Below are 26,604 nucleotides of genomic sequence, written 5' to 3' on the forward strand. Positions count from 1 at the left end.
TACTTATTTTATCCCACGTAAAGTCATCGGTGTGGCTTCTTCTTTCGATAGGGAGAGATCTTGGTGTTCGAGCCACAGCTGCCGACTATGCAACTGGGAACCGCCGATTTTGCAACTGTTAACCAGGTTCGAGTCCTGGCATTGCCTCAACAGCCTGTGATTTTGGGCACATCACCTAATCTCCCCGTGCCTGATTTCGTGATTACAAGCTGCTTTATGGTCTACCCAGCATGGAGTAAATCTCGACGCTAATACGTTGTTGATTCGACACCATTGCTCGTGATTGAAACGGGATTGAAACGGGATGTCCTTGTGAGGGCGAGGTGGTACCACTAGCTGAGCGCGCCTTGCCCTCCCTGAACCTCCCGCCCGCATTTTTCTCCTCTAAACGTTGTTTTTCTCACCTTTTTAATCCACCCCGCCCCCCTTGGTGGTGTCGATTAGCGGTTACCCTTAAATGTTTTCTTCCAGTAGCCAGCTGTCAGACTTTGCGCATACACTTTTATATTTTGTGGTCACAGAAGTCTGTTGTATTTAGTGTTTTGGCTAAAAGTAGCATTTAGGGATGCTCGCTGTCGACACTACAGACAAAACGGATGTAGTCGTGCCATCATTTGATTATTTTAGTCACGAATTGCCTATGTGATTTTTTGTTTTGTTTGTTTATATTGATTTAGTTATCAAATCTGGTGGCACCGAATGAGTTTTGATTGTGGTAGCTACCCCCATGTTTTTTCATCCCACTTCCATCCCTGGGAATAACCCCACATTACGGCAATGCAGCTAAATTTGGAAATACAGTTTTTCCCATACCTTTCCCCAGGGAAAATCCCTTTCCCTACATGTCTACAATGTTCAATTTCCCTTCCCTCTCTTTATGGGCAGTTACTCTAATCTTCTACCGGAATCAGGGTTTGAAGTTTTCCAAGGTGGAAAGGGGTCTGAGAAGAGGTTGAGATAGTCACCTAAGTCACAAGTTGGTAGGTTTTCTCATATTCAGAAGAAACCGATGCCTTGACTACCCACCTCCTCACACCTTCTTGCTCTGTTTTAGTGCTACGTACTTGTTGGCAGCGGTGGTCGTGTAAAATTACTCACTAGCACCTCACAGATATCTTTTTGTATATGGCTTGTACCTAAATAGAACCATTTTAAACTGTAAGTGGCTTTCTGAATCATGCCTAAAAGACTCACCCAGTGTTATTTTCGGAGGCTGAATACCTGATCCGGTGTGGTGAGAGGGGGCCTCGGCATACGGGAGAAGCATCAGCCTGGAGTTTGGTGTCCTGAATGAAAAAAACATGGCGACGAAAACAAACAAAAAAACTCCGCCAAAGAAAAACAAGTAAGGTCCCGGGCCGGCAGCCAATCACAGCGCGGCCCAGGACAAAGGGGCGGGGCTTAAAAAAACACCACGAAACGCCCCCGAATCGCGTTTTCAAGAGAAAGCGTGATTGACAGCCTCTGTCTCCCAATGGCTAGCCTCCATTTATGGAGCTAGCCAATGGTAGACAGAGGCTGAACCAAAGTACATATGTAGGATCATGAGGTTTCGCCATGGGCGGAGCAACTGCTACGCAGTTGCAACGCCCAGGGCGAAACCTAAAAAGGGGGACAGAAACAATCAAACATGTTACCGCCCCATATCCCTATTAGACGCCCTAATGAAGGTGGCTGGAAGGATAATTTTAAACAGGTTGCAGGACTGGGCGGAGGAGAAGGATATCATCACTAGCTTACAGTATGGGTTTCGGACAGGCAAAGGTACAATTGAACAGAGCCTTAATCTAGCATTGCTAATAGCAGGGTAAGAGAGGAAATCTTTTTGTGACATTTGTAGATTTAGGCTCCACTTTTAACTGTGTGGACCATGATACATTATGGAAGATACTTAGTGACATGGGCGTAGATCAGCAGATCCTTTTATTTATCAAGGAATTATATAGGGGGGCGGGGCCAGGGTACGTTATGGTAGAAGGGGAGAATGTTCTGCTAAATTTAATATAAGAAGAGGTGTGAGAGAGGGGTGCATTTTAGCACCCTTTCTCTTCACACTGTACGTCAGTTGACTACCCAACTGTGAGAGGTAGCCCCACCCCTATCCTCTTGTATGTTGACGACGCTGTAATCATGTCACAGACAACTATTGGTCTACAAAGGGCAGTTACTAAATTTGCTGAATATATGAATACTAGAGGGCTAAAAATCAATGTCTCAAAAACGTATTTGATGACCTGTGGTAACACGATAAGGACTAGCAGAGCAATCTACTTGGGTAACAATAAGATTGAGAGCACCAATGCATTTTCTTACCTAGGAATCAATTTTGAAAGCAGGGGAACATGGCAGGCAGCGGTGACTGCAAGAAAATTAGCTTTCTCTACGGCGAACGGAGCCGTGATGAACTCATTACCCATGTAGGGATCCAGCCTTATCTACTATTACAATCAAGTTGTTATTCTCGTATGTTGTTGACTAGATTTCGCACTGACTCATTTTACAGACTTGTAACTTTTCTAGAATGTAATGACTGTTCAAAAGACCTGGTAATGTTCCCATGTGACGATACCTCCCACCAATCTAACATTCACTGCATTTTGTTTTGCAAATTTTACCAAATTCCCAGGAAAAGGTTTCTGAAACCCATACTTACAAAGTGGGGCATAAGGGGTTGCAGAGTGGCGTTCTTTAAATTAAAACAATTAGAATCTGAACATGTTATAAAGGCGGTATCTTCTTTTTTTAAAGATACTTATCAGCTTCCGGAACACCATAGGATGCATGCGCTTGTTTTTTTTCCGTTTTAACATGAATATCATCTGATCACATGTACATAATGTACATCTAGATTATAATATTTTGAATTGACTATGTATGTATATGATTGCTCCACCCTAACCTTGAGATTGGTCAAAAGAAATAACCCATCTGGAGTAATGATTATGGTGATTGACGGGCTTGTATGATTTGTATATCAGTTTTTTAACATTCTTACGTCTTTTTAAATAGTATAGACTTTTTTTAAATTGTTTTAACATGTGCTTTTATGATTTTGCAAATCTAAAATCGAATAAAGCTTATTTGATTTGAGGTAATGGATGGATGTAATCCAGGAATAAGAGATGCTGAGTCTGAAATTTCCTCTGTATAAATTATACAAAGATACCCTGACCACCAATTACAAAATATAAGGCAACAAGATAGTAATATGTGCTGGAGATGTACCAAGCACAAAGCACCATAGAATATATAACATTGGACTTCAGTAAGCTAACATCCTTAAGGAGAAAATATGGATCCATGGAAAAACTGTTGAGCATGATCATACTTAAGTTGCCCAAACTCTGCCTACTACATGGCTCCGATTGCCTAAAGGATATATTGGCCATACAATACTGAGAGATAATAACTTCCCTGTAGGAGGCATAAGAGTGTATGTGATTAATTGATAAAACTGAGAACCAGATTTAGCAATAACATGATGTTGCACAGAGTAAAAAAAATCTTACACAGCATGTTGCAGAAGCAGTTTCATCCATTGCATCCACTAACCTTTGTAAAGAATTGCACTTACTTTAAACTTTTGTTAATGAAATATGAAATATAGCCCTGATGAACAGACAATGAAGTATAGAAATATTTGGTACTAAACATGCATCATACTACAACAGATGGGTTTAATGACAAAATATTGAAACCAGAAATATTGTAGAACATAAATATCAAGTAAAAAATATCTAACACAAAAATATTGTATTCTATACTTACAATGTAATTGATACAAATATCGAACTTAAAATATAGATATTCACTAATATCTAAGACAAAAATATTATTTTTTAGTATATACACACATAAAATTAATAAACACTCAGGGCCTCATTATGATGTCAGTGCAGTGGGACTGCCGGTGGCGGTCCCACCAACAGACAGTCCTTCGGTCCGACCGCCGCATTACAATGCTGGCAGTCAGACTCTTGTTTGTCAGGGGACCAACCGCCGCCTCCGCCAGGATCATTGATCCAAAGACGGGCACAGCCGTCGGGATTATGATGTCCCTTTCCGACAGCCTTTTCATGGCGGTCCGACCGTCCCTCTTGGGCTACTTCAAAGTGACCCTGGGGGCATATGTAGTGCCCCTCACACACATCCAAGAACCCTATACCTGTACAAATTAAACAACACACACCTTAAATGTATCTTAAAAATCATATTCAGTACTAATTTTACAGATTAATACATTATCAATTAACCAATTAATAATAATTAACTAATAATAAAATGATTATATTTAATTAAATTCCCAACTTTTATCCCTACAAACACAACACACACCTAATATATAATTAAAAGTTATATTATTTACATGTTTTACTTATTTATTTATCAATTAAGAAATTAATAACAATTACCTAATATTAAATGCATTTTATTTAATTGACTTCCAACCCTTTGCCAGGGAAACTGATCGCCTGGCTTGACAGGCAGAAGCAAGCCAACAGACTGGTTATCGACATCGACACTTAGGTGGAAGAGACACTCAGAGACCCGCAGCAGAGAGCAAACATGTTTGCTACCCACTACCACCATCTTCTTGCTGATGGAGAAATCGACAAGAGAGGAAGCCAGAGAACTGCTAGAAATCATTCGCCTCCCCACCCTCAGCTCGGAAGACCTAGTAATAACAGGAGGCGACATAACGGATGAATAGTTGGCCCAGGCGATCCAGAGCATAGAATGGGGAAAGGCGATGGGGCCTAATGGCCTACCGATTGAGCTTTATAAATTTGCAACTAACAAGGAAGCCCTACCTTTAGAATATGTACCTAGAGAGTCGAGCTGTAGGGAAACTTCCGGAAGACCAACTTCTAGCTTCTATAGGGGTGATCCATAAGGAGGGCAAACAGAGGGATTGCTGTACGTCTCACAGTTTTATCTCACTGCTTGATGCCGAAGTCAAAATCCTAGTCAAACTACTTGCCACACTCCTAATAGAGATTATTCCAAAGCTGGTACACTCTGAGCAATCTGGCTTTGTGCAGGAACGAAATTTAGCACTTCATTTAAGAAGGCTCCAAGGAGTATTGGGGAGAGCAGGTACGCTGAGGCAAGATGCAGTAGTCATGCCGCTCGACAGTTATGTGGCCTTCAACACTGCTTATTGGCCATACATGTTTGTAGTACTGGAGACGATGGGATTCAGCCCCAAATGAATGGTGTGGCCAAGACTCCTCTATACAGACCCAAAGGCACAGGTAATGGTAAATAATAAAATGTCTCCTAAATTCCCCCTACAGAGAGGGAAAAGGCAGGGCTGTTCCTTATCAGCAAGGAACTCTTCAGCATCGTCAAAGAGCTCTCCAACCCCAGCGCCAGCAACAACGACATCACACCGTCGCAAGACCTCTGCAACTCCCTTGCCACATTCTTCCACCGCAAGATCGCAGACATACACGACAGCTTCGGACCCCAGACTCCGCCTCCAGCCACCATACCAACGACCCCCACCACCAGCCTCAGCGCATGGACCACCATCAGCACTGAAGACACCACCCGCGTCATGAACACCATCCACTCCGGCTCCCCATCCGACCCATGCCCTCATCATATCTTCAACAAAGCCGACTCCATCATCGCACCCCACCTCCGGAACATCATCAACAGCTCCTTCACGTCAGCCACCTTCCCTGGAAGCTGGAAACACGCAGAAATCAACGCCCTTCTGAAGAAACCAACAGCGGACCCCAAAGACCTCAAGAACTTCCGCCCCATCTCTCTTCTCCCCTTCCCGGCTAAAGTCATCGAGAAGATCGTCAATAAACAGCTGACTGCATTCCTCGAAGAAAACAACTCGCTCGACCCTTCCCAGTCCGGATTTCGCCAACCACAGCACCGAGACCGCCCTCATCGCAGCCACCGATGACATCAGGACCCTGATGGACAACGGAGAGACAGCCGCTCTCATCCTCATGGACCTCTCGGCAGCCTTTGATACCGTCTGCCACCGTACCCTAATAACCCGCCTCTACAACACTGGGATCCAAGGAAAGGCCCTGGACTGGATCACATCGTTCCTCCCCGACGAAACCCAGAGAGTCCGCCTCCCTCCCTTGCGCCCCGAAGCCACCAAGATCATCTGAGGCGTACCCCAGGGCTCCTCGCTCAGCCCAACTCTCTTCAATATCTACATGAGCCCCCTCGCCACCATCGCACACAAACACAACATCAACATCATCTCCTACGCCGACGACACCCAACTGATTCTCTCCCTCACCAATGACCCTCTCACCGCCAAAGCCAACTTCCAAGACGGAATGAAAGATGTCGCAGAATGGATGAAGCACAGCCGTCTGAAGCTCAACTCGGACAAGACGGAGGTCCTCATTCTCGGACAATCCCCGTCCGCCTGGGACGACTCCTGGTGGCCCACGATGCTGGGCACCGCACCGACACCCACGGACCACGCACGCAACCTGGGATTCATCCTGGACTCCTCCCTCACGATGACCAAACAAGTCAACGCAGTCTCGTCCTCATGTTTCAACACCCTGCGCATGCTCCGAAAGATCTTCCGGTGGATCCCCACTGAAACCAGAAAGACGGTCACCCAGGCCCTCGTCACCAGACGATTGGACTACGGGAACGCCCTATACGCAGGAACCACGGCCAAACTCCAGAAACACCTTCAACGCATACAGAACGCCTCCGCACGACTCATCCTCGACATCCTGCGCCACAGCCACATATCCGCCCACCTGCGAAACCTGCACTGGCTCCCCGTCAGCAAGAGGATCACGTTCAGGCTGCTCACCCACGCACACAAAGCGCTCCACAACATGGGCCCCGAATACCTCAACTACCGCCTCTCATTCTACACCCCCACCCGCCAGCTCCGCTCCACTACCCTCGCCCTCGCCACCGTCCCACGGATTCGCAGAACCACCACCGGAGGAAGATCGTTCTCCTACCTGGCAGCCAAGACATGGAACTCCCTCCCCGCACACCTACGACTGACCCAGGACCATCTCACCTTCAGGAAACACCTCAAGACCTGGCTATTTGAGCAATAGCGCCTTGAGACCCCCACGGGTGAGTAGCGCATCTACAATGTACTGATTGATTGATTGATTGATTGATTATCGCCGTTGATTTTTTCCCTAATGCCAAAACCCCTAGCTATCCAGATCCAAAGGGATCCAATAACAAGGAACTTACACTGGACAGAGAATTGGGAAGATAGAATATCCTTATATGCGGATGACGTGCTTCTCATATTTACCAACTTTGGCAAATTTTCAGACTACAACATTAACTGGTCAAAGTCCATTATATATGAATTGCATGGGACACTCCCTTCACTTCCCAAAGACTGTGACGCGGAAGTTGTGATGGAAGGCTTCCACTAACTTGGCATCTACATCACCACTGACTTTGATCTTTTTTTACTAACGTAATTTCTTGCCCCCACTGGTTGCAGGGCGACGTGCATCCTTGGTGGACTTTGCCACTATCCCTATTAGGAGCGACGCCCTCTTCAAGACGATGGCTCTTCCTTGGTTTCTATATATCTTGCAAAACACACCATACTCAATCTCTTCCAAGTCTTTAAGAGAATAGAAAGTGAACAGTGGACGTTGCTTTGGGAAAGAAAGCCTCCTAGGCTAGCATATCAGAAGCTGGTACTTGGATGGTATGAAGGGGGCATAGAGTTGCCTGACAAACGGAGATATTATTGGGCCACACAACTAGTGACCATCAACCAGTGTATTCATCGGCCATCAGACGTGTACAGAATGGACAGATATGTTTTAGGGAGGGGGCTAAACTAGAGCACTTTACACCTCTCCTCGACATCTAGTTACAGGCCCAACAAAAACCACAGTTTAACTTTTGCACACAGTCCAGAAGCACATGGGAAGGGACAACAAAATAATACAGCTCACTCCACTGTGGGAGGCCAAATTTCTGGGTACCATGAGCAGAATCCCTGGCTTCGAGAAATGGGACCTGATAGCTATATCCCGCGTGGGAGATCTCTGGGCAAGGGGGGGTATGAACTATCTACCACAGAGACGTTTCCCTACCTCCAAATCAGACACACACTTCAGACTGCCATTCCCAAGGGCATGAGAGCTTCCTGAATCTTTCCCATTAGAGGATAGAACCATGACAGATCATAAGGACCGTAGAGCGATATCTCTGACATACCTGAAGTTAATCAATAATTCCCATGACCTCCTCCTTAAGCGTCAAGAACAGTGGCAAACAGATATAGGTGACCTGGATGACGAAGACTGGCAGGAGGCTTTGGCATCCCTGAGAGAAGTGGCTCTACCGACCAGATTTAGATTACTACAACGGAAAATATTACATAGAACGTACTACTGATGTCAAATTTTGGCTAAAATGGGTAAAGTGACAGACCCTAATTGTAGACAAAGGTGTGGCCAAGAAGTAACATATCATACAATATGGGAATGGACAACTATACAGTAGTACTAGACAGCCATTGTCCATAGATTGAGTGAAGTTTCAGGATTAGAGATGGCTCCTTCCCCGAAATGGTACCTCCTAAATGTGTGGGTGCACTGTTTCTGGGGGATAACGCCAGCCAGGCTTTGCTCCGCTGAGGCGTTAGGATCCTGCTTTGCTCTCCCGTGCGGCGGACGGGGCTCTGCAACGCAAAAACTACAATTCCCAGCGGCCCCAACCAGGAAGACGCCGCCACCATCGTCAGCCGGCGCCAGGAGGCGCTTAAAGGCCAGCGAGCTGCCGAGGACTTTGTGCACTGTTTCTGGGGGATAAAGCCGGCAGGGCTTTGCTCCGCTGAGGCGTTAGGATCCTGTCTTGCTCTCCCGTGTGGCGGACGGGGCTCTGCACCGCAAAAAACTACAATTCCCAGCAGCCCCAACCAGGAAGACGCCGCCACCATCGTCAGCCGGCGCCAGGAGGCGCTTAAAGGCCAGCGAGCTGCCGAGGACTTTGTGCACTGTTTCTGGGGGATAAAGCCGGCAGGGCTTTGCTCCGCTGAGGTGTTAGGATCCTGCTTTGCTCTCCCGTGCGGCGGACGGGGCTCTGCAACGCAAAAAACTACAATTCCCAGCGGCCCCAACCAGGAAGACGCCGCCACCATCGTCAGCCGGCGCCAGGAGGCGCTTAAAGGCCAGCGAGCTGCCGAGGACTTTGTGCACTGTTTCTGGGGGATAAAGCCGGCAGGGCTTTGCTCCGCTGAGGCGTTAGGATCCTGTCTTGCTCTCCCGTGTGGCGGACGGGGCTCTGCACCGCAAAAAACTACAATTCCCAGCAGCCCCAACCAGGAAGACGGCGCCACCGTCGTCAGCCGGTGCCAGGAGGCGCTTAAAGGCCAGCGAGTTACCTCGTCCCGCGAGGACGCGCGCGGGACGCGCCGGACGAAGCCGGGACTAAGGGCGGACAGTCCGTGGCAGGTCGTGTCAGGGCTGGGCTGGGCCACGGAATCTGCCTTGGACTTCCTGTACGCTTGATTCTATTGTGGGGTGTTGTTTTAATGTCTTGTAGTTTGGCTTTATTTGAGGACATCTAATTTTATCTTGTTTGGTGACGCTTACCTGGGCATAGCAAGGCATGCATTGGGGGACAGTCTCCCCGTTATCCAGATAGCCTCGCTAAAGTTTAGCCCGGTATTGGGTACTAACTGTTTTATTCTTAATTTAGGAAGGGGGCAGACTCTGAGTAGCACCCACTATATCATTATCCAAATCAGATAGGAAGGTGCCAGTTTTAGCCACTCTGGATAACTATCTGTTAAAAAAGGTCGACCAAATTAATAAAGAGCGACGTCGGTCCCTAGGCAAGGGAAATCCTACCATCATAACAACTACTACTGTTTCACCTACACTGCCCAGTTCACCTATCTCTTTGACTACCTTTTCACTGAACAATAGTTGTATCCCCGAAGTATTAGACCCTGAAACTGTAGAGAATATTGCTGAGATTAGTAATGAGGACCCCCCGGACTCGGTTATTGATGTAACTGCCCTGGATTTGACAAATGACCCCCCTGTTTTAAACCACTCAGTATTACCTACTCAGAGAATATTAAGATCAAGTAGGAATTCTAGCAGGTTGTTACCAGCTAAGAGGGGGGGTAATAGCAATAGTTATAGAAATAAAAAACGAGTAGACCTGACCCCTAAAAAATTGGTTGATGATCGGGCCGTGACTGCCGATAACACCATGGTCAAGCTTGATCCAGAGCAGTTAGATCAACTAATTAGCATCATTGATACCAAGATTGAGAAGACCCTTACTGGATAAGCTGGATGCAATAACCGCTGAAATGGTTAAATTAGGGGGGGTCTTGGACACACTCATTGACCAAAGGGGCTGCACACAAGTAATTGGTAGGGAGTTGGGGTCCATCACTGATACTCCAAAAGGACCCTAATGTTGAACCTGGGCCAGAAGTTGTATCCTCAACGGTATATATCCAGCCAAAGAGCAGTAAATTAGTTGCTGGCCCTACAACTGACCCAACAACTGTTCTAAAGAAAGGGGTAACGTCCGGCCTAAATAAAGGCCGATTAATTCCCAACCCGATTTACCCCCCCGATTGTGCGCCGTATGTTGCGGTCCTAACTAACGTCCCCCCCATTGGTACAACTGGGCTTCCAAATAATTTTGAGACTCATGCTTCCCTAAAAAATAAAACCGTTTCATGGCTTAATCGGGAGTGTGCATTCCCAGTAGAACTATCGGGGCAGATTATCACTACTAGAAGAACAAACTGGATAGGTAGTACTTTGAAAAATGTTAGTGGCGACTGTATTATAGTGAATTTCCGCCACCCCCACCTTGCAACCACCGCCCTACTTAGAGCTTCTTCCCTCCCCTACCATAATCAGGGAATCACATTAAGACCCCTTGGTTATTTTTATAAGCATCTCAAGGACGAGAATGCTTATGCTCGCCACAGGAATAGAGACAGGGGTTATAGCACAGTATCAAGTCCTGGGGTGTCTACCTTTAATCGATTCCAACCACTGAGTGGTCTTGAATCTAATGACTGACTGACATCTAGTTCAACTAAATCCTTTTTGGAGTCGCCTGTCTCCCCAATTGTGATAAGGGGAGGAAAGATTGTGTGGAGAGGAAGTGTATACAAGCCAAGGATAGGGACATCCCTGTCCCTGGGTCTTAATTGGAGAGAATATTTTTGGTCCAGCTAATGTGGAAGGTCCGAAGGTACGCCTAGACATCATTGATGAAATGCCCAGTAATAGTAGTGTCAGGCCATTAATTGCCCTGGATGATGGTTCCAGGCAACAGGCCTGTCTAATTGGTAGTTGGAACATAGCGGGTATAGTTTCGATATATTATGTTTCCAGGAAACTTGGTCCAAAGAACACATTAACCTTAACGGATATGTTTCTAACTCTCTACCCGCTCTGGCATCTCCGTCAGGAAGAGCGAAGGGAGGGCTTCTGATCTTGATATCTGTGAAACTCCCTATTATGGTGAAAAAACATGTGCTAGTAGGCGCCCACTCACAGATTTTATAGTTGAAACAGGATAATGGCAGAAATTTTCTCTTAATTAATTTTTATAACAACTTCTTTGACAGTTCACAGCATCTGGTGGTAGCTGCTTTAGAGAGTGCCCTGGAAGTCATTATTATGGGTTCTAATATTGTTTTTGAAATAGTATGGGTAGGCGACTTCAATGTGGTGGTCTGCCCCCTTTCTGATCGTAGGGTATGTGGGATTGTTGACATGAATGGGGATGCTGATCTTCATTTCCCACATAACCAATATGGGGATTCACTGAACAACTTGTTAGCTGTCTATGATATGGAAATTTTGCCATCTGCTAAAGATAACTCTGGTGTCAGTATTCCTACCTTTACAGGACGGAACTCGAGTTCCATAATCGATTATATCTGTATGTCCTCTAATCTCATCTCTTGGTGTAGGGCGCCTAGGGTCTTGGATTCCTCCCTATATAGCGATCACAATTGTGTCGCCATAGAGGTGACCTTCTGGAAGGTAAATTCTGCCACTAATAATGGTGTTATTGGTAATATTGAACCCCATAGAACAAATGGATTTAGAATTAGATGGAAGGGGGACAAAGCAGAAACGATGTCTGCTGCCATTGCCAGGAACTGTCTTTTGGATATCACTGCCATCCTGGATAGTGATGTGGACAACAGAGAGATTGTAGCTAATTTTATTAAAATGAATGCTCTTACTGAGAAATTGATGACCAAAACTGGAAAGGGGGAACCGGATCAACAAAGGGGGTGGTTTGACCATGCCTGTACCCTCGCACTAAAAAAGCTGAAGGAGGCACTGATTGCTAAACCGAGAGTAACGAGTGTGGTAAGACAGCTAAGATATATCTATCAGGAGGAAATCAAGCGTAGAAAGAAGGAACTGCAGCTGGAAGCCTGGGATAACTTGGCTCTGGCAGCGGAAACTTCAAACAATACGTTATTCTGGGCTACAGTGAATGGTCCGTTCTTAAAGGACGACAAAGTCCCCGAATTGACATCTAATGTTGATTCTGATTCCTGGGTCACTCACTTCTCTGGAATTTTTGACTCAGAGGGTTGGGCTAGGGATCGTGATGGCTCGTGGCCTGTTGTTCCACTAAACATTACTCTAACAGAAGTCAAGGTCAGCATTAGTGCCAGTAAAGGGGGTAAAGCCCAGGGCCCTGACGGGGTACCTATCGATGTATATAAATTTACCCCCGAGCTCTGGGGTCCGCTGTTAACCAAAGTTTTTAATGCTGCTGTCTGCTATGGGGTTCCTCCTTCGTGGGAGGAATCCATCATAGTTCCAATTTATAAGAAAGGTGATAGGGGGGAGGTGAAGAATTACCGCCCCATTCGTTTCTAGACTCCTCTGTAAAAATCCTGAGCAGGGTGTTACTTACAAGATTGGAAGAGTGGGCTTCCTCTAATAACATCCTTGTAGACTGTCAATATGGTTTCAGGAAGGGGAGGGGAACCACCGAACAATGCCTTAACCTTGAACTTTTAATAGGCAAGTATACTCAGGCAAAGTCAGGCTCTCTCTATCTCTGCTTTGCAGATTTGAGTAGCGCCTTTGACTTGGTGGACCATGGTATCCGCTGGGCCAAATTGTTAGAACAGGGAGCGCCCGAGGATATTGTCTATTTTCTTGCACGTATTTATGCCAACCTATGTACGAGCGTCCGCTATGGCCCAAGTGGGGAATGTACACCCCAGTTCAGGATAGGGCGGGGTATTAGGCAGGGGTGCGTTCTCGCCCCCCTCCTTTTTACTCTTTTCATTAATGAAGTTGATCCAGTTCTTAAAACTATTGCGGCAGACGCCCCTAAAGTTAAAAATCTTGACGTCCCGGTATTATTATACGCGGATGACGCGGTGCTGCTGTCAAGGACACCCTTGGGTCTGCAACGTCTTATGGACAGGTTTTCTCTTTTTATTGGTGAACGTAAATTGGTCATTAACAAATCCAAAACTTATGTTATGGAATGTGGAAAAGGCAGGGGGAAACATCACCCTTTTTTTATTGACGGCCAGAAGGTCCAACTAGTGGACAACTTTTGCTACCTGGGCATAACGTTTTCTAAAAATAGGGGCTGGGGTTGTGAGCTTAATAACGTTCGGGCCAAAATGGCGAAAAGCGGACATGGGGTATGCAAATTTGCCACTAAACTGGGTGATAGACGGATTGCAGACATGCTCAAGATCTATGAGGCAAGATCCCTATCGATTGCAATCTATGGAGCAGGGGTATGGGGATTTGTATCTGTAGGTGGTCTCCAGGTGGAGAAAAACTGTTTCCTTAAAAGACTTTTGTGTTTACCAAAATCATCTTCTAATGAGTTAGTCCACAAGGAATTAGGAATCCCCCACCTGTCTGATTTAATTGCTTTAAGACCTCTAATGTTATAGCGTTCTGTGTGGGCAAAGGAAGAAACGTCATTAAATAGAGCCATTATAGGGGACTGTCTCTCCCTAGATAATTATCAAAAGTTCCCCTGGATTAAATACATAATTAATACCTTTAAGGAGATCTTTGGAGTTGACGTCAAGGGGGACAGCCTAGCAGCCTCTGACTTGTCTAAAACTGAATTGAAGAATGTCTTCTTAATGTACAAGTCTGAGCAGCGGCGATGTAATGGAGTTAATTTATCCACTAGTTCCTTCTATGCCAAATATAATGAAAGTGCGGGCTTCCAACCTTATTTAAAGCACGTTAACAGAGCGTCCCACCGATTTGTCTTGACTCGGATGAGGATGGGGATTGTGCACCATCTGGTGGCTTTCCCTTCCCTCAACAAGCACCCAGAGGGCGCGTGTCCATGTGACAACAGATCCGCACAAAGCACTCTGCACTTTGTTTTGATGTGTAATCTATACGAAAACCTTCGTATTGTCTTTCTAAAACCTATTTTTGTTAAGTTTGGCGTTAGGACAGTTCGCGACGCCTTGAAACTGCTTTTTAACTTAAATCATGTTGATATTTGCTTTTTTACTGCTTCTTTCCTCTTGAAAGCGATTAGGGCCAGGAAAAGTATGATCTTTTAATTATTTATTGTGATGTATTTTATATCATGTTTTTTACTGATGAATGTACCCTGCTTGTATTTGCTGTGCTTTTATGGACATTGTTCTTATGTTCCGAAATAAAGCCTTATGAACTGAACTGTGTGGGAAGCTACCAACCTGAGTACCAAAGATCAAACCTGGGTAGCACTGGGACTGGTAATTTCTTAGCACCATATAGCAAAGATGTGGGAAATCCGACCGACAGACGCTACAGGATTGGATGAATTACCTTGATTGGTGTATGATAGCAGAGAAAACAGTTTATGAAAGCAGGGGTTGTACCAGATAATGGGAATGGGATTGGGTCTTGGCCAAATGGAACATTTATAAAAGGGAGCCCATTGGGGAACCCGGTGGGGGGGACTGCATTTGAAAACAGAAAGATCAGGAGTGGCTCTCTGGGAGTGTCGCTGACTGCTGTAAATCAAATCTAATGTGGCAGTAATGTGGAGTTTACTCTTATAAAGTAAGTTATTCTTCCTGATATACCCAATGGACCTGTACAAGTTGTAATGTACTCTATCAAATTATCAATAAACAGAATTATAAAAAAAAGAATGATTAACATTAACTATTACAGTTAGTTTCCTTCACATCCTTTGCCCCTTCTAACCTCACAAACTTCACCTAAAACTGAACGTGATTTAAAAATAAATTACACAACTAATATAATTAATTAGCAATTGGATAAATAGTATTAATTAAAAACAAATATGAATTCATTATCATTAAATTACTTTGCACCCCTATAAACCCCACAACCCATTATGGGACTAATAACAATAAACAAATCAATTAAATTTAAAAACAACTAAAAATGTAACTAAATATATAAAAAAACACATTAACAATAATTACACAACAACTTATAACAAATACAATTTACATATATTCTAATATACATAATTAAAACCAATATTATTAACAACTATAATTTTGTAAATGATATTAACATCATAGATATTTTTAATATTGATATTAACAAAATAGATATTGTTAACATCTATATTAATAATGTAGATATTTTTAATATCGATATTACTTACCTTAAAATCGATATTCTTGTCCACAATATTCTTGCATATGATCTATTTGCATCACAATATTCCAAACTCGATATTTTGCCTCTCTATTCATTTTCGAGATTTTGTCTGAATACCAACAGATGATCTATCAATCCATTAATTGTCTCTTTGAATCAATGGTTCTTGTACACGTTTCTTGAGACTTTCCTAATTTTTGAAATGTTATGATGATGAAGTTCTGCAATATTTATGCTGACTTTGTGGGAGTTTCCATTACCATTATTGATGAAGCACAAATCAATGATTGTGTCAAATTTGATATTGTCGTCTTAATTTGGTGATAACTCAAACCTTATTATTCCTACTCCATTGTGTGTGAAATTGTACCTTTATTTTAATTTCTAGGCCTGGATCTTGATGGGATCTGAAAGGACTTGGGTGCTTAAAGGTTAAGAAAATTGTTTGGAGATAATGATAAATTAGGATGTGCTTTCGTCGTAGATAGTGTGATAGTCCACCATTCATCATTGACAAGAGACTCTCCAACCATATACATGTAGCAACCAGCTTAAAAACAAAATGAGTTAACTAGCTGATCTCACACCTATGAACCCAGTCCTCCATTTTTAACCATACTCCAGGTACATAAAAGTGTGTGTGGAACAGAATCAAGATCTATAAGTAAGCACTTGTCAATGCTGAACAACATGCAAAAGGCTTCAACAATTTAGCAAACAACTTCTGGAGAGTACACTAGCACACCCAAAGCCCCATTGGACTAGACATCTGAATCCCAGCTTAAGAGTCCCAAAGGTAGGTTTAAAAATGGCGTGTATACATCTGTGGGGCCTACTGTACTTCTGTTTAGGTAGTGTGATTGGACATCTGTAGGCTAGGAGATTGGGAGACAGAGCATGCCCAGCATAACCTGCAAAGTAGACGTGACTTTTTTAAAAAGGGAAACTATTCTAAAGTAGCACATCTTGCTGACATGCATGCAATGGGTGCCAGCGTATTGTGTATAGTGTGCTTCAGTGAATAATGAGTATGTTTGAGGTGCCATTCCCAGATGCAAATGTACCCACAGTGTGAGATGTTGTTACTTACCAATGACCAACATGTCACCCAAATTCACCTCAACCTAAAGACATGCAGGAGTAGTCTGACAAAAAATTTAGCTGTGTACTTTCAGGAAAGGCAGCCTATAGGTTGTTGAAGCATCTCAGCCAGCTTTGACATTGATAGAGTGTCAATGGTGTCTGTTGCAGAAAAAGAAAAGATGGGATCAAGCACCCCCAAGTAAAAAAAAAAGAAAAGAAAAACACAGAAAAAGGAAAAGGCAATCCACACGGTGTAAGGCTGTGCTTCACATCATAAGTAAGCTGCTAAAACAGCTCATAAGATATGCAAGCTCCTGGTGAGGGAGCGCCCCATTTAGCCATGTGGGCCTTTTGCATTGCCCCAAAATCTGGATGGCAGGGGCACCACCAACTGGATGGCAGGGGCACCACCAACGATGAAAGTAGAATGTGGGGGGCTGCAGGAGGGCAGCAGCTCTTCCCAAGAAACACTTACAAGCAATACTGACCCTAACATTTCAGGGTCTCCAAAAGAAAGACCAGGCTGGGATTTTCTCAAGGTTTAAGCAAACCACAGGCTAGAGCTTGTGCAGCTCCCTCTATGGGCTGAGATTTTGGCTGCAGGTTGTGTGGCCTAAAGGTTGTAAAGAAAGACACAGGGTCATGGTGCATTGAAAATGCTTTATTTAAATGTATCCTCCATGGTCTGATGCCATGCTTTATTCAAAGATATCAACAATGCTTTACTTAAAGGGTTGTTAATGCTGACAGTAATTTATATAACCAAGAGTGTGTAATTGTATTAATTATGATGCAAGCACTTTATTCCACTACCTGGTTACTTATAAGTGCAGAAGGGGATGCCATGCTTTATTGTTCATAATGCAAGAATGTCACACCTTATTACTGGCAAGGTGGGCACATGGTTGCAATGCTTGACTGTTCTTAATAAGTTCAGAGGGAGTATGGTTAATGAAGTTAGTGATGGAGTAAAGTATTACATAACATGAGATTCCAATCTTGAAATAAGACAACACTGGCCTTATGTAACCTGACACCACCATTTATGGTGTTGTGATGTATTGTACACGGAGAGGGTGTACTGTGAATTTGGAGGTCATGACCCTTTAGGGGTCAAATGTAATGTAACCAAATATATTTCTGCCAGCCTTATTTATATTTGTAAACAATATAGTATTTAGAGGTTTGTGTGTAATAAATGTACTTTTGCTTTCCTAAAGAAATAGCACTGACTTGGCACCCAATTATTGTGTGTCATTATTGTGTGCAAGCGAACTGTGATAACTAGCCCATGCCACCTCCCTTGAGTAGTAGGCCTGGGATTGCTCTTCTCCGCTACCCTGTGAGAGTCAAGCAATACAATGGGCTGTTTGGTTCCCATTGGATGGCAAATGTGGACCCTTTACTCGTACAGGCCACACAACTAATGACCTGTTTCCTCACACTATGGAACACTGTTTGAAAGGGGTCATTCTATCTCATCAAAATCTAGCACCTAAGCAGGGCTTGTTAGAAGGTGCAGTGTAAGTGGACTCTAAGAAATGTATTGTCCACCAACCGAGCCAGCCTATGTTCCCTTTCCGGCAGTCTGATGCTATTGAGGATTGAAGCTCTCAGGGCAATGTGCATATCCTGCTGGTACCACTAGGACCACTAGGACAGCAAACATAAATGTCTATAGGAGATGATAAGGGAGAAAAAGAGAACCCATGCTTGCATCCATTCATAAGCTCCAAACACCATTGTGTTAGGCTGAAAAATGTCTCACCCTGCAAATCGGGGACCCAAGATACATTTGTCGTGGGATTTTTCCTTCCCACTACACTATCAGCATATATTTCTGAGACATTAAAGCACATGTAATTCAGCGAGAGGTCAGGTAGTACTACCATATGCACTGCTACTTAATTAGTTTCTAATTCATGGTCTAGAAGTAGACTTTCAATGTCATTGCTAGGTACCATGTTGGTTAGGGGTAACAATGTAGCAGCCTTCCAGTTGGATGATTGGATTCAGGGAGCAGCCAACTGTGTTGCACCTGAACAAATGTTGACAGTAAAAAGGCGTTCGACAACCTCACTTTGGTTTGGCCCTGACCTCAAAACGCCTAAAGGTAAACTGTAGGAGAACTGAGCGTATCTGGAGACTGGATTACAGTAGGGAAAGCCAATTGGCTTATAACCTAGCACTCCAACACTATAAGGAAGCAATTGTGGCAGCTAAACAGGCATATTTCACGGTAAAGATTGAGGAAGCGGGTAACTCCTCCAAGGAACTTTTCAAATCTATTAATCTGCTGGCAAAACCGCAGCAGGCCAATTCGTTCAGACCAGATCAAGCCTTTTGCAACAAGCTTGCCTCTTTCTTTCAGAACCAGGGGCCATATGTATCAAGCAAATTCGCATTCGCAAAGGCCGAAATTCGCAGAATTTCGGCCTTTGCGAATGCGAATTTGCTAAATGGAATGTATTAAGCAAAATGTGGTTCAAAAAAAGGAATCTCAAAATTTGCGATTCCTTATTTTGCGATTGCATTCAAGGAATCGCAAAATTTGCGATTCCTTAAATGCAATGTAAGATGCAAAAAAAATTGCTAATTGTCCCTAAGGAATCGCAAATTACCACCAACTTCAAGTTGGTGGTAATTTGCGATTTTCTTGAAAAATGCCAATTTTAGCATTTTTCAAAGTGCCATGTGATGCACATACATGCCCTTAGGGCATGTATGTGCACCACATGTGCACCCATGCTTATTTCAGGGGTGCAACAGGGTGTCCTTTGGACACCCCTGCACCCTTGAAATTAATCTCAATTTGCGATTAGCAAATTGCGAATCGCAAACTGAGAATAATTTCACATTCATTCCTATGGGCCTCCTGGCCCATAGAAATGAATGGGAAATTATTCCTTAATTGCGATTAGCAATTTGCTAATCGCAATTAAGGAATTTTAAGAAATCGCTAAAAAATAGCGAATTTCTACATACATACCATTTTGCGATTTCTAAATAGCGATTCCTTAAAAATCGCTATTAAGAAATCGCAAAAGGGTATGTTGATACATATGGCCCCAGGTGCAATTGATCTACAATGATCCCCTCAGCATGCCAGATGTCATGACAATGGCAATCGACTACCCTTTATTGAGAAGACAGTCCAGTGCAAGTTAACTTGTTTCCAACTGCTCTCAAAGGAGGAGGTAAATAACCTCCTCCTATCCACAAAATCTGTCTCTCCCAATGACCAATGCCCCCTGCCATTATGCACTTGGCCTCAGGGAAGATCAGTGACCATCTAACCCCCCTTATCAACCAAGTTCTGGAATCAGGGATATATCCCTCTGCTTGGAAAAAAGCATGCATCAGACCAATCCTTAAAAAGCCGGCCCAAGACCCCACTTAGCCCAAGAACTATTGCCCAATCTCAGGTCTGCCGGTACCAACTAAAATTCTTGAGAAGTCGGTCAACAAGGTGTTGACCAACCACCTGGATGTTATCTGCTTGTTGGACTCTACTCAGCACGGTTTTAGGCTGTGTCACTCCACCAAGTCGGCTCCAATTATTGCAACGGAGGAGATTCGGAAGATAATTGATGGTGGGTCAGAGCTGTCCTCATTCTTTCAGACCTATCGGCAGCATTTGACACCGTGAATCATGCGGTGTTAGTGCAGCAGCTGAGGGATGTGAGAATTGAGGACTCAGCCCTGGCCCTCCTCTCCTCCTTCCTAGAGGCAAGAGAGCAGAGTCTTCACTTGGACGGTTTGCAATCCGACGGTTTTCATCTTCCTTGCGAAGTTTCGCAGGGTTCTGCCCTGTCTCCGATGTTATTCAACATACACGTCACTCCACTGGCCAGACTTGTTAGGAAACATGGCTTCACAATAGTCTCCTACGCTGATGATTCTCAGCTCTTGATATCTATGTCAGACCAGCCTGAGACCACAGCTGTTTGTTTCCACGCTTGCCTGACTGATATCATGAGTTGGATGAGCCATAGCTTCCTGAAAATAAACACCGAAAAGACAGAGGTAGTAGAGTTTGGCAAGGGTCAACCCCTGTGGAATCACTCCTGGTGGCCGGCAGAGGCTGGGGAATGTCCCCACCCCAGCACTAAGGTCAGGAACCTAGAGGTGGTCTTTGACGACCAACTTAATTTCACAGTCCTAGCCAACAGTCTAACTTCCTCCTGCATCTTCCTACTAAAGACCCTTCGGAAGATTTTCCTTTTCATCCCTCAAGAACTACAGAGAACGGTGGTTGTGCCTCTTTTTCTATCCAAACTGGATTATTGCAATGCCCTCTTTATGGGCATTGAGAAAGCACAGATGAGGAAACTACAGTCTCTACAGAACGATGCAGCACATTTACTGCTGAATATACCCAAAGGCCACTCCACATTGGCAGGGATAAGGTCACTTCGCTGTCTTCCTATCCAGCAGTGTGTGGAATTTAAGGCCCTCTGTCTGGTTCTCAAGGAACTCTATGGAGGTGGATCGGCAGACATCCAGAAAATGTTCTTATATTACACCCTGTTGGACCTGGCCCTTTTTGGCAGGTTCACCCCGAAACTTTTTGCTTTTTCCTAGCCTGTTTCTGTGACCTGGTGTTGGTGATTTTAGGCCTCTGCGCACTTTTTCACTGTGGTACAGTGTAAAGTGCGTGAGCTCTCTGTGTATGTGTGGTGAGTGACCTGCCCTCCCATAGGAATGAATGGGGAATATGTATGCCCATGGTAGTTCCTGATGTGTGGGGAGTGCAGGGTCGAGTTTGATATGTGCAAACTCATGAGATTGAATGCTGCGCAATGGTATATGCGGCATGATTGTGTCTAGTGTAGAAGTGCCACTTTTAGAAGTTGGCATATTTGTGTAATTTGTGTCTGGCGTGTGATTGGCTGAGGGTGACTGGTGAGCCTGGCTCCAAGAGTCTGGGAGGGTCTGCCCCGGTGGTGAATGGAGTGTTTAGCATGCTGATGTGAGGGGAGGAGTGAGCCTGGGCCTGCTTGTGGATTGACTGTCTGGATTGAGGGTCCTGAGTAAGGCTGGGTTTTCCCCACACAATGCTGGCTCCACCCCCTGGGGTGCGTCTGATGTCCCTAGCCTGGCCAGTGAAAGGAATTCCTTATAACCAGTTCTAGCTGGTTCTCACACTGCCTGCACCCTGCTAGACAAAGGATTTCTCTGTATAAAAAGGGGCTGTGTCCCCTTCCAAAATGTTCTTGTTTCTAACTCTAATCTGCCAGGGGCGGGCTCTGCCCAGCCCCTGGATGCCTGGAGGACTTCTGGGGGACCCCTCTGCCTTGCCTGGGCTGATAGGGGGACTTTGCTTTGCCCTGGATGCTGGATGGACTTTGTTTTTATGGACCCCTCTGCTTCGCTTGGGGGGTTGAAGGACTTCCTATTTTGACCCTCCTGCCCTCTGCTCCTAGGAGGGCCTTGTTGCTGGGTCCCTGGTCTCTGAGGGGGGGGCCATTCCTGAGGAGCCTCGTGCTGTCTGTGCCCCTCAGCGCTTGGTGACGCTGTAATTTGTGCCTTAGCGCTGAAAAGCGCTTTATTCTTGTCTAGCGCTTGGGAGCGCCTCATTCCTGCTGTATCGCTGAGAGTACTGGTTTATCGAGTCGGTGCCCACCCGGCATTTGCCCCGTCATGCATAGGTCTCCTGGACCCCCAGCAAGTGCCTACCTCGCTGCATTCTTATATTTTTAATTTATCGCGAGGGAGCCTACCCCTGGGATAGTGATACCCCGCCTGCAAGTGCCTGAAATGGGCCGCCGCGCTGCCCGCGACGACCCGGAAGTGTGTTCCCGGCCGGCCAATCCCTGCGCGGCCTGACCGGGAGAAGGAGCGGAAGTCCCGCCCTCGGCGCCGCAGCGCGAGGACAGGCAGCACCAGAGCGGGACCGGAGCAACGAGAGGATTCCCCCCCCCCCCCCACGGAAGCCGGTGAGTCGAAGCCGGCTGGGAGGGAGAGGGAGTGAGGAGGCACTCTGCTGGTGCCGTCACCCTGAGCGGCCACACTTGGTAGCGGGTCGCTCCCACGGTTGCGGGGCATAGCTGTTTCTCAAGCCCTGAGAGGGCTCCGAGGGCCACTGTCATTTCGAGTCCCCAGGAGGGGGACTCCGCCGACTGTCCCGCATATTGGTGTACAGAGTCCACGAGGGACTCCAACGACGACCGCATTCTTCAGTGAGAGGCTCTGAGGGCATTAAGTTGTTCTTGAGCCCTGAGAGGCTCCATCCAGGCGGCATTTCTTTGTTAGAGCCGCGAAGGCTCCCCGGGGACATTTGTGATTAAGAGCCCAGCGAGGCTCCGACCTGGGGCATTGTTGATTTTGGGCCCCGAGGCTCCGGGGGCCATTTTAGTTAGATGGGGCGTCGGGGCACATTGCCGGTGCCCGCCCCCTCCTGCCTGCGAGCATTTGTTCAGAGCCCAGCGAGGCTCGTGGCCGCAGGTACTTTATTTGGAGCCCAGTGAGGCTCTGGAGGGCATTTTATATTTGGGGCCCAGAACGGCTCACCGCCCACCTGATGTTTAGAGCCCCGTGAGGCTCTTGGGGGATACAAGTGGTTTCAGGGCCTGTGTGGCTCCCACAGTTGACACAGTTCTGTTCTAGGGTCAGTGAGGGCCCTGGAGCAGTTTTGTTGATTCCCAGCTGCCCAGCAATTAGTGGGCAGCTGCACCGTTTAGGCCCCTGACTTTTGGACACAGGGCGTCCTAGCCCCAACAAGGCCAGTTGGCCTAGGGACTGCCACAAGTGGTGGCTTATGTAAGTTTTTGCGCCATTGAGTTGCGTTCTGGCACCTCTGAATGTTTTATGCATCATGTGTCTTCCTTGTTCTTACACCTCTGAATGTGTTGGTTATACATCATGTGTTTTTGCTGTGTGCTTACCTATGTGGGTTTAGACTAGTGAGACATTGCCTACTGTAGTTTTTACTGGTTAGGCCTAATGTGAGTTTTGCGCAATGTGATATGGTGCTAGGAAATGTAATGCATTTAATATGATTACGCACCTTGATCTAACACCTCTGAATGGTTTTAGGTATCATGTGTTTTTGCGCTATTGAGTTATGTTCTGGCACCTCTGAATGTTTTTATGCATCATGTGTTTACCTTTTCCCTACACCTCTGAATGTTGTGATGCATCATGTGTAATGTGTTCTTGCTGATACCCCTAAATGTATTTTATTCTTAGGTGGTTGTTCTTTCCAGTACAGGTGGTCCTAGTGAGGTCCTGGTCCCCTGCGTGACATTCTCCTAAGGTGGTTAGGGTTGCGTGGGTGGTACTTACCTGGTACCAGTAGGTACTGGTTGTGTGCTATACTTGCTAATTTGTGCTACAGTGATTTTATATCCTTCTATTCTAATTTCTGACAGTATTTCTATTTCTAAAAGTGTTGATTCTGACAGCGGCCCATGTGGCCCTGTCTTGTGAATAATCCCTTGTGAATATTGCCAGTGCCAGTTGGCACAATGTACATGTGTGATTTCTATCTGATATGTTTTGACAAATACAAAAGTTATTTTATATAACCTTGTGTGGAGTTCCTTTTGTGGTGTGCCTAGGATGTTGTTGCTGTTGTGTGCTGGCGCAAATGCTTTACACATTGCCTCCGAGTTTAGCCTTACTGCTCGTGCCAAGCTACCAAGAGGGTGAGCAGGGGTTATCTTGCCGTGTGACTCCCTTGCCCTGACTAGAATGGTGGTTTCTGCCTGGCTTTGGCCTCAGCCTTAGCCTACCAGAAATAGCCAGTTCTAACACACCCCCACCAGAACTCTACGATCCGCAAATTTGGGCCTCACCTGTACTCCTAAAACGCGGAGAGCAAGATGGGGATGTAGGACCCTTTCAAATTGTGCAGATAAGTTGTGGAACAAAATGCGGGCCACGTTGAAACTTCAACCCAATCGACAGCTGTTTAGAAAAGTACTGGAAACCTGGTTGTTCACCTCCACTTAGACAACTGCTAGCATCGGCCCAGCCCCCCTCCTCTCATACACACCAGCGCCAAGACGCCACAGCAATCGAACGATTTATAAGCATTTACCTTATCCTATCCTAACAGTACCTAGGGAGGTTCTCCCTTTAAAGGGGGTCTTCTGAAGGCTTACATCTTTGGCTCAGGGGATTAAGATCCAGAATCTTCAAATGGGGGAGCTAAGTTATTCTAACTTCTCCATGACCTTCTGATATAGGGTCTGCCTGGGTGCAGTCCTCTCCACCACTCACAATCTGAGCACTAGGCATTCCTCAGAAAGCAGTACATAGTGATAGTTTAGAAAAATACCACATTCTTCCGACAAGGTCTCATAACTTTCACATTGAAGCATGACTCTGGCTGTACCCACTATGGTTTGCTGCTTCAAAATGTAGCCCAGGACTAGGTCATATTCTAAAGAGAACCAGGTCTTCAACTATGTGTCTGTCTTTGATGATGGGATAAAGAAGCATGACAGGCTTTGTAGCTGTTGGTCCTTAAAAGCTTATTTTGAGGAGGGTTTTTAATTGAGTGGACCCCCCTGGTACTCTGATATAAAGCCGTAGTTTGTATAATCTGCATCACAGTTTAATGAATTAGAACAAAGGTGCTTAAGACATGATGGTCTGCCCTTGTAGTGTAGGATCACTTACTTGCGCTAGAATTTTGCTCTATTCTCAGGGGCCCCCTCCAGCTCGGAGTTGTTGGTATTGGAAATCTGAGAGTTCCCATCTCTTGCTGTCAGGGGTTGAGCTAACAGTCCATTGTGAAGCATGTGTTAGGGATCACTGTGCTAAGTACCATTCCCTGAGGGATCTGTTTGCTTCAAATCTCCTTTGGGGGCATTATCTTTCTTCCATAGCACATTTTTGGTGGTACAAGATCCTGCACTGGTCAACATGTCATTCGGTCTCAATTCATGTGCGCTGTCTAGATTCCTTGTCCAGTAACAGTGCAAACAAGACTTAGCATGACATTTCTGTCTGTATGGAGGGAGGCTGTTTATGTCCACACAGATTCCTCACACAGATATCATTAGTGATTGATCCACATGTATGTATGTATGTATGTATGCAGCAAATGTGTAACAACCCTTGTCAAAAGATAGTAGGGGTCTGGATTCGTCTAGGTCACAAATCCCTTCCAAGTTGCTTGATCTTCAGCAACACTCCCTGGCTAGTTGGCAAACAAACGTTTGGACGTCTTGTGCTTTGTCTACAACATCTCACCCAAGTGCTAGATTAGTACCACAAACCTTCCTCAAACTTCTTGGGCCACATGGTCTTGACCAACAATCATTTTATTGCTACAGCTCTATTTTCAGCCAACTCTTTGACATGATGTATTATACTGTAAACTGAGCTTTAGGTGATATTGATGGACTATCTGACTTTAAAGAAGATTGCAAAAATTAATAATGGTAAGCAGGGTAAATGTCTGAAATGTGGGTAAGAGTGCTTAAAGCTCCATATCAGAAAGAAAAATGCCATAGACAGTAGACCAGACACAACAGTAACAGTGAAAATACAATATACACTTACATCATGTCTATTATGACTAATCATGCCAAGAACATAGAACAAAATGACAGGAAAGGCAGTGAAACTGGCCATGATATTGGCAAGGTGAAGTATCGAAATTAAATGGAAGATATCAGAGGTCCCTTCTATAACTGACTTGTTGAAAGATTTAACAGAATTGTCAACAGCAGAGGAAGTAGGAATAAAATAAATTATATGAGACAAAAAATTAAAAGAGGGTTTAGAGATTTGGAAAGCATTCCTCAGAAATGTGATCCTCAAAATGATAGACCACCTTGAAAAATTTCTCATACATATATCAAAAGCAAATAGGGAACAATATACGACAACAAAATTAAAGTCAAAATGCAACCTACTGGAGAAAACATTAAGGAGGAAT

This window comes from Lissotriton helveticus, chromosome 7, assembly GCF_964261635.1.
Source record: "Lissotriton helveticus chromosome 7, aLisHel1.1, whole genome shotgun sequence".
Lineage (NCBI taxonomy): Eukaryota > Metazoa > Chordata > Amphibia > Caudata > Salamandridae > Lissotriton > Lissotriton helveticus.